This window comes from Suricata suricatta, chromosome 10 (assembly GCF_006229205.1).
Source record: "Suricata suricatta isolate VVHF042 chromosome 10, meerkat_22Aug2017_6uvM2_HiC, whole genome shotgun sequence".
Classification (NCBI taxonomy): Eukaryota; Metazoa; Chordata; class Mammalia; order Carnivora; family Herpestidae; genus Suricata; species Suricata suricatta.
This window is the reverse complement of record NC_043709.1, coordinates 134,356,275-134,369,393: the sequence shown is the minus strand read 5'-3', so window position 1 is coordinate 134,369,393 and position 13,119 is coordinate 134,356,275.

Genomic DNA, 13,119 nt, shown 5'->3' with positions numbered 1-13,119 from the left:
GCCCAGTTCTGGGTTCTCTATTCTATTCCATTGGTCTATGTGTCTGTTTTTGTGCCAATACCATACTGTCTTGATGATGACAGCTTTGTAGTAGAGGCCAAAGTCTGGGATTGTGATGCCTCCCGTTTTGGTTTTCTTTTTTCAATATAACTTTGGCTATTCGGGGTCTTTTGTGGTTCCATACGAATTTGAGGATAGTTTGTTCTAGTTTTGAGAAGAACGCTGGTGCAATTTTGATGGGGATTGCATTGAATGTGTAGATTGCATTGGGTAGTAATGACATTTTCACAGTGTTTATTCTTCCGATAAAAACCCTTGAGAAAGTCGGAATAGAAGGAACTTACCTAAACATTATAAGAGCAGTTTATGAAAAACCCACAGATAATATCATCCTAAATGGGGGAAAACTGAGAGCCTTCCCCCTGAGATCAGGAACACAACAGGAGTGCCCACTCTCACCACTATTGTTTAACATAGTGCTGGAAGTCCTAGCATCAGCAATCAGACAACAAAAAGAAATAAAAGGCATCAGAATTGGCAAGGAAGAAGTCAAACTGTCACTTTTTGCAGATGACATGATACTCTACATGGAAAACCCAATCGACTCCACCAGAAGCCTTCTAGAACTGACCAATGAATTCAGTAAAGTTGCAGGGGACTTTTTTTTTTTAATTTAAAGAAAATGGATTTAGGGAAACTAAGTGAACTAGATTAACAAAGAAACTAAGTCCCGAGGTTATGTCCTGGCAGCACTGGACCAGCTAAGCACTCCTGGTGGTCAGGAACGTGGCTCCCGTCTTCTGTCCCTCAGGGGCCCCAGGGGGTGAGGGAAGGTGGCTGGGCAGCTCGAGTGAGGTGTGCAGAGGGTCAGTTCTGGGCTCGGCAGGATGCAATCCGAATTCCCCAAATCACAGATGATCCTAGGTGCGAAAGCACTAAATGGGGAATGGTCCCATGTCCTTGTCCTGCCGGCATGACGGGGCATGGCACCCGTGTCTTCTGTGACTCAGACGCAAACTGCAGGCTCTGTCCAGACAGGATGCAAAGGTCCCTGCACCCATCGGCAGGACTTTCCCGCGCCTGACTGCAACCTGGCCTTCAGGGCACTTGCTCTTTACTTTCCACCTGTAACCCACTGGCACCCCAGGTCACTCTCGAGGTACGTGACAGAACCGGATGGAGTACTCGCCCGGAACACGGGTCCACTGCTTCACGTTGGTCTTTATTCCAGAGCCGCATTCATACACGGAGCTATTCAAGAGCTCTCCTGGCTAAATATTCTTCCCACCCGGTCTCTCTGACCTCCCGCTGGAAGGTGCCTGAGAGGCCCTGGGGGATGACAAGGGTCAGCTCGCAGCTCACTGGTGGCCGATGAGCCGTGCTTTCTTGACTGGACTTCCGAACAGAACTCTCTTCACCATCCCAATCAGACGCAGGTCCAGACTGCACGTGTCCACGCTTCATTAACTCCTAAACTACTTAATCTGGCCCCTTTTGGTTCCGCCCCCCAAGAAATGCCTGAAGAATTCGCTGGGTGAGGCCACCAGAACAGAACCCTGCCCAACAGGCTGTTCTTGGTCTTCGATGACCCAGTGTCTTCTCTTCACACAGGGTCACCTTCAAAGAGCAAGCTGGGGACTTGCACCAACTGCAGAGACAGCAAATGACTATGAGTTCATACTCCCAACCTTTCCCATTTTCCTGTTACTTCTCTACCGTCTTGTCAGATCACACTCCCGTGTCCTGCTCTTCCCGCCCGGAACATGCGGAGGTGAGCCTTGTCTCTGACACCTGCTCATCGTTCTGTGTCTTGGGTCCCACTGGCGACAGGAGGTGATTGCAGTGCGTACCACAGGGGGTTGTTGAGAAACCTCCACTTCCTGGGAATAGACGATCGATCAGATGGGGATGTTGCATGAGGTTGGAGAGAGATTAGACCGAAGACCTGGGAAAACTGGAGCAACGTCTTCCCAGCTCTTGTTCCACAGAAGGGGACACTGATAGGAGTCCGTTGTGGTTGGCGCCCGTTGCTTCTGGAGATGCCGAAGGCGTGTTCATCGAAAGACAGATGCATGTTGACATCTTAGCTCCTGTTGAGACCTCAGGTAAGAGCCTCAGATCTACAAATACAAGGCTCTGGCTTTGCTTCCTCAGCTGCTGATGTTTTCACGGCACCTTACCTAGTGATTAGATACACCGAAAAGGGCCACAGTCTAAGCAAATAGAGCAAGATGTGAGCTGAGTGTGGTTTTCACGTGCTGGCATAACAGGGTATTCCTGACTTTGAAAAGTACCTGGCGTGATCAGACATTCTCACTTTTATTGAAGAAGGGATAATTTCAGATTAAAGTCAAAACAATAAAACTGCTTATGGAAAAATGACCTTTCTTGTCCTTACACGTATCAAGTGGGTTCCTAGGGAAAGCAAGCCCAGCAGGGAGTCCATTTAACTAACTAACTGAGCGCCAAGACTGCAAGAAGCCATTACTTACTTTTATGACTCTAAATCGACCAATTCTGTGGCAAGAAGCCCATGAGCTTTCCCTGAGTCACCTTGCGTGATAACATCTGCTGCACCCAGCTTGGGGACATTAGCTTTTAAAATGTTTTTCTAAACTCCAAGTTTATACTCCACTCTTAATATTTAGCAAGATCCTCATTCTGATGTGATGTCAACACGTGATATAATCAGGATTGGAAACATGGTTTAAACTCTCGCTCCCACACCTCAGATAAAGCTGACCATTCACGGCGTTCATGACACATCTTGGTCCATGGTCTGCTTCTTTCTCTGGGGGTTGAGGCTGGGGGTAGTTCTGCAAACAGCCATTCTGGGCGTTTAGGATTCTTGTGTACTTCTACGTATTCCTAAGCAGGCCTGTGCTTAAGTTGCATCCTGGTTAGGAGACAGTCATTAACTTCTAAAGAATCAACTGGAATCATCTCCGTAGCTGATACACATAAAAGTAGAGCAGAGAAGTGTAAAGATGAAAGCAATAGACTTCGTTTGAATAAGTAATTTGTACCATCGGCTGCCTCCAAAACAGGGAAGATACCACAAAGAACAGGTTTGCAATAACCTTTCTTCTACGCCCTTATGCAAAAAAGATGGGCCAGGTCTACACAAGGGCGTAGATTCAATATTCATTGGCACATTTATTCTGAAACTGATGCCTGTGCAGTCTGGCTCTAGGTAAAGATAAAAAAAAAGATTTCCTCTCTTTGTGTGCTGGTTTTCTCTGTTTCTGTGATGATTTCTTTCTGTCACAAGCTGTGCAGGGTATGTGATGTTTCTGTACTTCCAAGCATTATTGTTAGCCTGCCCCAGCTTCCTGGCCGCGGGCAGAAGACGGGAGCTTCTCAGGCCGGAGGTGAAGGGCTCTGCAACGCACAGAAATCACAGTTGTCTGAACCACATCGTTCTTCTTGTGCTGGCTCCTTAGAGTTCTGGCGCTCAGGGAGTGGCCTGGGGGGTCCCGGTGACACTGCACTTGCATCAGGTTGCTGGATCGTGAGAGGGACATGCTTCTGATGGGGACCAGCTCACGTGGTGATGGAGGCTGAGGAGCCCCACGATTGGCCCTTTGCAACCCAGGAAAGAGGGTGGTCTCTACATCCATCTGTGTCTGAAGGCCTGAGAATCAGGAAATTCATGGTGTAAATCCCAATGTGAGGGCAGGAGAAGATGAAGCGATAGGCCCCAACTCAGGAGTGAGGCAGGAAGAAAAAGGGATGACTTCTTCCTTCCTCTGTCCTTTGTCCTCTTCAAGGGACTGGGGGAGGCTCCTCCGCACTGGGGAGGGAGCTGTTCTGTACCCAGTCTGCTGATGAAAATGTCCATCTCACTCAGAAGCCTCCTCATGGATGCACCCGGAAATGATGCTTAATCTGGACACTCCAATCTTTTACAACGGCTCCAGAAGGAGGTCCTATCAATTTTCCAAGGCTGTTGAAAAACCTGCCTCTTTCTTAGAGGGAGACATGGTCACTGACTCCCAAGATCCTTCACTCCTAAAACATCCACCAAAAATGTCCACAACAGGGGCACCTGGGGGCGCTCAGTTGCTTAAGCATCAGACTCTTGATTTTGGCTCAGGTCATGATCTTACGGTTTGTGAGACGGAGCTCTGTGCTGGGCTCTGCGCTGACAGTGCGGAGCCTGCTTGGGATTCTCTCTCTCTCTCTCTCTCTCTCTCTCTCTCTCTCTCTTCCCCTCCGCCTCTCGTGCTGTCTCTGTCTCTCTCAAAATAAATAAATAAATAAATAAATAAATAAATAAATAAATAAATAAACCTAAAAAGTGTCCACAACAAATACCATCAAGGCTCACCAGACATGCACACAAACTCAGGGGCCCCCAAAGAATTTCCTTCCAGTGCTTTTTTCTTCCCCTTTAAATCCATTGTATCACAACAGAACTCGAAGCAAAAATAAGCTATGTGCCCATAATGGAATGATTTTCCTGTCGTTATCTCTCCTCTTCAGGCATGTTCATATTTTAAATTCAGCATCATTGCTAATTGCAGAACAGGAGATTTTTCGTTGCTGTTGGAGAAATTTCAAGCTTTATTGGTGACGTTGGAGACGGATTTGGGCGCCAGGAGACCTGCCTGCATGGCGCGTACAGCCACAGACGGCGGGTGATCACGGACCAGAATCCATGCTCCCTGATCCTCAGAAGGAAATTGTTCTCAGTTGAGACCATGTTTTCTGGCCCATCTTGCGGTTGGAGGCATCCACACTAATGAGTTTCAGATAAGACAGCGGAGGGGATGGGAGCTACTTCTGAACAGGGTTTATGCACTTTTCCCATGAGGCACTCTTCCATGTGGTTTTCCTTTTCAGCCAGTGTCGTGAGGACAGTCAGAGGGCGGCCTTGGACGTGAAGTGAAGAAGAAGGCAGAGTCTGGTGTAGACGTTGGAATCCATGAACTCACTCCCTGCCTTAATTCCGTTATGTCACTTTACGGTGCGCAAGCAATTCTGTGTCGGGGAGATACCACCCGCTTGGTAGTTAGCTCAGCCTGAGTTATATGAGCGGGTTGCAAGGCTCAGGAGTCATCCTGGCAGAACAGCCTCTCAGTGCCCAGAGAGCCTCCGTCCTGACCTTCGTAACCGGGGAGAGAGCCCTGATAGAAGTTTTAGAGTCCTCCTTTCTCCCATGGCAGAATACAAAGTTGATTAAAATGCAGGATACAGGGAGACGAAGATAACAGGAATGCTTCTGTGCACGTGAGGACATAGAATGTGTGCCTTCCTAAAACAGAGGGATGACCTAAATACGCCCATCCCACAGTTGGGCAAACATCTCCTCAGATCTCAGACAGTAATATATTTGTTTGCTAACTTGTTAAAAAACATTCTTAGGGGAGCCTGGGGGGCTCAGTCGGTTAAGCATCTGACTTCAGCTCATGATCTCATGGTTTGTGGGATCGAGCCCTGCAGCAGGCTCTGTGCTGGCAGTTCAGAGCCTGGAGCCTGCTTTGGATTTTGTCTCCCTCTCTCTGTGGCCCTACCCTGCTCATGGTCTGTCTCTGTCTCTCTCTCTCTCTCTCAAAAATAAACATTAAAAATAATTTTTTTAATGTTTAAAAACTCCCAAATAGTAAAAAGGTTGGTGGCAGCTAGGTTTGTGTGGTGTGTGACATTTAACAATAAACACGCATATTTGGCTTATTGAAGACAAACGTCCATTGTGAAGAGGGGCACTGATGTGCGGACCCCAGCCCCTGACCTGGATGCTCTTCAGGAGACAAATGGCTAATCAGCTAATTATGGTTTAGAACTCTACATATTGATATAAAGCAAAGGGTCAGCAAACTTTTTCAATAAAGGGCCAAATGGTACATTTTAGGCTTTGTGGGCCAGTTGATCGCTGTGGGAATCACTTGACTGTGCCGTGGCACCAACATCAGCCACGCAGAGGAAACAAATGAGTAGGCGTGGCTGGCTTCCAATAACACTTTATTTACAAGGAGAATCTCTGGACTGCATCTGGCACATGTGCCTGCGTGGCTGACCCACGATCTAGAGAATCTGGACTCTTCTCTGTGTAGACAGGTTCTGTGGGTCCACGGAAAAGGGTGCATCAGCTAGAGCATACCCTTCACAAGCAGCACCATTTAACGCTGTGCACGGCCTGTGAGGTTTTGTTTTCGCAGCTCTTGGTAAGTTATCGGTAATTACTAAATATGGAGATCTGATCCTTCCTGGTAGTGATCTAACTGACTTCCTGCCCCCGGCCCCTCCAATTTTGTCCTCAGTTGCGACTGATCTCAACCTTCCTTTCTTCCACAGACAATTATGCCATTTTCCCTTCTGGTTGGGGCGGGTCATCACATCTGCCTAGTTCACTCATGTCATGGGGGTTAAACACATTCTTTAACATGTTTGCATTTCAAATCTGTAGAGAGTGATGATTTTACCTTTTTCTGAAAATTCTCTTCTAGTTTGTATATGTGATTAAGGATCAAAAGTTATCAGTAGCTTTGAAATGACGTTCTAAGTGAAGGTGAACTCAGTCTGTTGTTATTTCTGTGAGTGACACCGCCCGTGCCCTCCCCGGTCTCACAAGCAGATGGTGACAGCGTTGTATTCATAGAGTGCTTTCCAACAGGGCTTTCATAACCATTTGCTCATTGGTTTCGTTCAACAGGTCTCTAGGCTTTGTTAAGACAAATGATCAGAATTGCATCAAGAAGGAAAATGAGACACATAGAAGCTTCACGAATGCCTTGCTGTCTCTTTGGAAAGCAAAGCTTATTGAAGATCACCACTTCCTACCCGTTCAGTTTCCCATCCTCAGGGCCATTCAGCAGACAGCCATTGCCCCTGCCTTCCCCATCCTGGCCTTGACCCAAGCTGAACTGCACACCATCTCTCGCTAAGCAGCGTGAAGATCATAATGGCAATTGAGTTTGGGAATTTACTTGGATTAGTTTATGTATGACTATGTGAAACATGTTCAAAAGTCAATCAAGATTTTTTTTAATGTTTTATCTCTTATTGAGAGAGAATGAGTGGGGGCACTGCAGAGAGAGAGGGAGACAGAGGTCCCTGAGCCAAAATCAAGAGTCAGAAGCTCAATCAACTGAGGCCACCCAGGCACCCGAAAAATTTGTTTTTTTAATTCTGAGTTTTGCTCAACAAGGTGAACTTATGAATATTATGGTATTAAAACTACCAAGTTGATAGGCATTTTTTAAAAAAACACAGTCTCCTGACAAACTTTCTCCTGGCCACACAGGTATAAGCAGTCCCACCATCAGAAGCTTCCAGGATGGGGGGCCCAGTTAGAAAAAGGCACAGTGGCTACCCCACTAGTAGACCTCACAGCAGCAAGCTGAAATGTAAGGCAAGCTGAAATGTCACCACTGCTTATAAAAAGTCAACTGCAGTGTTAAACTTCAGGAATAAAAACCCAACAGGAGGGACATGAACGTATATAAATAGGGTGTTTGTAGAAGTGGATTAGAGCTTACACTAGAATCCCAAACAGGAGGGCAGGATGGGGGATGCCAATGAGAGAATTCAGGGTCATTCCGGCTAATAGTCTTCCCATAGCACATTCCAGTCTCTGTTTTTCAGTGGGGGGAGGGGGTGCAGAAGACCCCCACCGCCTTCATGGTGCATCCTGCCCTAACAGGTGACATGTCTGAGCACCTTCCAGAACAAGTACAGGACAACTTTTCAGGGAAGTTTTGCTGTGTTTCTATTTTAGACTCTAGGCGTCATGGAGGACATTTTCTGAGTACACAATCTTGTTCATAAGGCTGCATTTCAAGTAAAATTAGTATGAAGTTGGCTGGAGATTTGGAGGAAAGAGAAAGCAGGCTGTAGACTTGAGGCTGATTTCTTTGAAAATTTCTATAGAATCCAACTTTTGTCATTTGAGAGTTTGTGTTTGCCTTTGTTTTTCTGTTCAGAAACAACTAACTATATATATATATAAAGACAGGAGACATGAGAGACGTTGTTCTTAAAAGTATCCATTTGCTGTTTTTCTCCTTGTGACTTTTAAAGAATTATACTATATACTCTAACACTCATAAACAGCTGAAGATCAAATGAAATGCAAATTTGCAAATTATGATATTTAGGTTTCTCCTGATGCCATTTCAAATGTAAGGTCTTTAGCATAACTTTTTAATTGTTCAAAGGCTATTAAACGTCTGAAATTGTTTTTCTGTAAGAATAGAATGAAATCCTTTATACACTTGGTGGGGTTTTTCCCTTTTTTAGGACAAGCTGACAAATACTTAAAGGGAAAGTGAATGCTTATGGTTTCAGATCCATTGAGTCCCACTCACGAAGAACTGTGTTTTAAAAAGGCATTTGTGCACTTTTTATAAGCCCACTGAATATCTTTCAGAGTCCTTAAAGAAATCAGGAATCAAAAACTCTAGATGCCCAGGAGCAGAGAAAACTTGACCCCAAAAGGCAAAGTTCCATCTGAGACTTGGAAAACAGGAAATTCTAGATGCTTCTGGCAAAGCACAGGGTACCCAGCAGTGTCCCAGTGAGTGTGCTGAGGTTTCCCAAATCTGTGTGTTCCTTCTAAAGCAGGGAGCCTCTAAGGACTGAAATCCTCAGTTCCAGATGGAGGAATGGTAGCAACCACACACGTTTCAGGAGGGACAGAGCATTGCTAGTGTGGTTCCTCAGCAGAACCGCACACTTTGAAATCCATCCTGCAGGACAGGAGGACATGCAGGACAGGAGGACATGCAGAACCGGGGATCGCCTTCCCCTGCGGAGGGAGGCTTTGTTCGGAAAAGGAAGTTTGGTGTGCCAGTGAGCTGACGGTTGCAGGAACCACATCACTAGGCTGGGCAGGGCTGTGCCCCTTCCAAATATATGTTTCTTTGTTAGGATCTTTGCCTGATTGCTAAGTGAGAGGAGTCTCCCTCCTCTGGGGCCAGAGGAAAACACCCAACAACAATGGGAACATCAACAAGAAGAACACAAAGAGTGGGTGTCCTGGAAATTCCATCCGCATGAAGTCTGCGGGGGAAAGCCTGGCCAGTCATCGTGGCTGGCGAAAAACAGATTGGGCGCTCATTGTTTGGCTCTGTGAGTAAGTCAGCAAAGAGATGTGGGTGTGTGCGGTCAGGAGGAAAACAGACTTTTAAAAACACGGGCATCCTTTTTTAAAATTGTTAAAGCAAGCATATGGGAAGTGATTATTTAGCTCCTAAACGTTAAACACAATTAAAAGTAAGCATGTATCTTCCACCCCCCACAACCCAACAAACCGGAAGATCGTGGGGAGGAAAATCCTGGTACAAACATTATCAGGATTTTACTGTCAGGATCCTTAGGGCTGTTAGAAATGTTGCCAAGCCTCTGTCATTAAGCCCCCAGAAGGAATGCGGTGACCTGGAGTTTGTGAGTGTTACAATTTAACCCAAGATTCCTGGCGTCTCCTCCCCCACAGTGGGTCCCCATGGAATCAGAGTTTTTGTGGTTGTTCTGTTCAAACGAGCAGGCACTTGGTGGTTTGCCTTTTGTTTAATTTGTTACAAGATCACACAAGCTATTTTTCAACAGTTTCAGAAAGCATCTTGGGAAATCCACAAAAATGGGCTGAATCATCTAACCAAAACCAGCCAGTGCCACATCTGACTGAATCTTGCTTCTTTTTTTTTTTTCCCCTCTTGGGAGAATATTTTCAACCTCAGTTTCATGTGAGAGCAAGGAGACTGGTGTAGGATCTGAGGAGAGAGCCCAGCCAGCCTCTGGCCACTGAGATCCTGAGGACGCTGTTGCCCCGGGGGGAGGGGACAGGGCAGGCGACCTGTCGGTGGCCACCCCCTGCAGGTGCGCTGTAGGATTAAGGCTCACACCCAGACAGAGATGCTGTTACAGAAAAGTGCTGGCCCCAGGAGTCCACAGCGAAACCGGACAGTGTAGGGGAGAGAAGCCGCATTACCCCGTCCCTCTCCGGGTCTCCGATCACACGGCACAGGTCAAGTTTGTTGTCTCTCTCTCTTTTTTTTTTTATTTTAAAGCTCAGGTTAGCACATTTCACTCGGAAATCCACAAAGCATCTGTGTTTCCTTTGGCCTGTGACCTGTTCGGTCGGACGAGATGCTAATGTGTTCTGTTTTTTATGCAAGCCCAAAAGAGAACATGGCTTTTTGATTTGTTACAGGATTGGATTTCAGGCTTCTAACAGTTAAAAAAAAAAAAAAAGTGCTCTTCAAAACGGGATCGGGCAAGAAGAACGAAAGGGGGTTTTGACATGGTCTCATCTCCAGGCTCCAGGAGAGTCCCACTGCAAGGAGGGAGGGGTTTCCCCTTTTCAAAAAAACGCTGTCAACGCATGACTCACTGTGCGACTGCAAACAGCCAAAAGCTCTGCAGCGACCAGCGCAGGCCAGACCGCAGCCAGGCTAGGACTTCAGGGCTGCCCACCAGCCTCGTCCGCTGGGGTCCAGAAGGGTGGGGATCCAGGGTCCCTGCGTCCATTCTCAAAGGCATTCCGCTGTTCCCTGGCTGAAGGGACCCGGCTCCAAGAGAGGAGAACCTGTGACACATCTGCCATCCAGTATTATCTCGTCCCCATTCTCTGGAAAGGCAGGGTTCCACTGGGTCGCCCAGCGTCCTTCTATGTGAAGAATTTGGCTTCTGAGCATTGTGGGCACAGGAGGGGAGGGGGCTAATGCTCAATTGTTGAGAGAAAAGGACAAACAGGTTTTCGGTCGCAGTGAACCTGGAGTAAGAAATTGCTCAGTCGCTAAGGAAGAAAACCCAGCCAAGCAGACCTTTCCCGCAGCCAGCTGGAGAGAGCACCTTGACACATGGACGTTGGCCAAATGTGGTTCAAGTCCCGACGTGAATGATCGTCGGGCTGTGCTCGGAGGGCCCTGGGTGCTCTCATTTGCCAGCACGGCACTCAGACGTGACAGCAGGCCCGCCTCGGGGTGACTGACTTTAGCGCTGAGACCAGCGAGGGGAACTGGCGTGCCCTCGGCCACGGCTCGCACACTTTCCCCGTGGTGCGTGTTCTGTGCGGACGCCGGCGGAGCTGGAGGCCGGCGCAGCGGGAGCCCCGGCGGCATCCTGGCAGCACCCCGCCACCGGGCCCGCACCCCACTGTGGACGGGCTGCGCTCTGGGCCTGAAGCGTCAGACAGCGGCTCCCGGACCCCCGGCCCCGGAAAGGGATGTGGCAACAGGCCCTGAACGGAGGGATTAGATTTGTTTTTCTGGCACAAGGTAGACAATGGATTTCAAAAGGGAATTTTCACTTTTTTTTTTAACGAAGCAACAACAAAAAATTATGTTTTGATTGATCCCGTGTGTGTGCGGCGTGGGTGGTGGGGAGGCAAAGACTACGGTACAGTTGACAAGGCATTTTAGTGATCTCGTATCTTAGAATCGAGTTTCAAAACATCCCAACCCTGGTCCATGGTGGCTCGTCACTAACGGCCACCGACTGTCCCAAACAGGGCTCTGTCCCAGACGGCTCTTCCCTGAGAAAAGTCCGGGTCTCCTCCCAAAGCTACAGCTTCCATCCTGTCACGGCCCTTCTCGTCACATCGCGGTCCCCTTCGCCATGTGCCCCCGCCCGGCGTGCCGCCACGTGTGTCTTCTCTGTGCCAAACTTTCTGGGTTACGTTCTCAGCTGTTGTCTTCTAGATCCGACACGGCCTGGCTCACAGGCCTGCTGATCGGAACCCGTAGTGCCAGGACCCAGGACGTCCTTCCTTGTACCCAGACCAGCCCTTCTGTCCCAAACCCTGCACGTCCACTCAGACAGGAGCAAACACCCCCTTAAAAACGGTTTGTGCACTTCATTTCCCACTGGCTGCTGAACACGGTGGTTCTGTCCTTGACCCCTGGCCCCGACGCCCATGAGGGCACCTTCCGTGGAATCGACTGCTTTGGGTCTGACGCGGAAGGCGGACAGTTGTTGTTTTCATTTGGCTCTTACTGCCTCGGTCCCGCCCCGACGTGTCAGCCGCGAGCTCCAGGCAGCAGGGCACCCCGAGGCCCAGGACAGTCCTGGCAGAGGAGGGCCTTCGGGGCCCAAGGCAGCGGCTCACAAACGGGCCGACCGGCCCACAGCCCGAGCCGAAACTACTCACCAGCACGTTTTTGCTGAGGGTGGGAGGGGGCATGGGGGGGTGGAGATGGTCTCAGGGAGGAGCCCGTGTGCGCGCTGGCTTTGCTGGGGTTCCGGAATGCCAAGAAGGAAGGTTCTGGAAGGGAGAGTGGAAGCATTGTGTTGAAATCATGCTGGCGGCAAACAGAGTCGCTCAGCTTGTGGTGCGTGTACACTGTTACCAGGGATGGAAACAATGGGAGTTTCGTGAAGCGTGTTTACACACCCAGAAAATACAGTTAGCTTTCGAAGCAGAGGGCTGTGGAAGATGTCTGACATGCACTCACTGTCCTCAAAATAGCTCCCTTCCCAATGGCTGGGCGAGGGCTGGAAATCCTCCTCTGTTTCAAGGTACCGAGAGCCATAAATCCATATTTAATTAGCTCTGAATGAAATGCTGAAGACGATAGGATCTTTGTGCTAAAAATGAAACCCAAACGGGTCTGGTTGATTTATGTCTCATTCAGAGTTGTAATTTAATTAAAACGACATACTGGATTTAAAACACACACACACGCGCACACACACATACGCACACGCACACACACACGCGCGCGCACACACGCGCACGCACGCACACACACGAGCACACACACGCACACGCACGCGCGCACACACACACACACGCACACACACACACGCACGCACACACACGCACGCGCACACACGAGCACACATAGGCACACGCACACACGCACGCACACACGCGCACGCACACACACACGCGCGCACACACACACGCGCGCGCACACACACGAGCACACATACGCACACGCACACACGTATGCACACACACGCGCGCACGCACACACACGCGCATGCACACACACGCGCACACACACACACAGCCTCCCTGGCAGAGTCCGTCCCACGTGAAACTCAAATTCAGTGTCTTAGAGCTTAGGACTCTCCGGATTCCGCTTCTCGGTCCCATTGCTTAATCTGTTTATTCAGCCCTCTCCCAACAGCTTACTTTCTTCTCTGGCTCCTTGCTCACTGAGTCGCTGAATG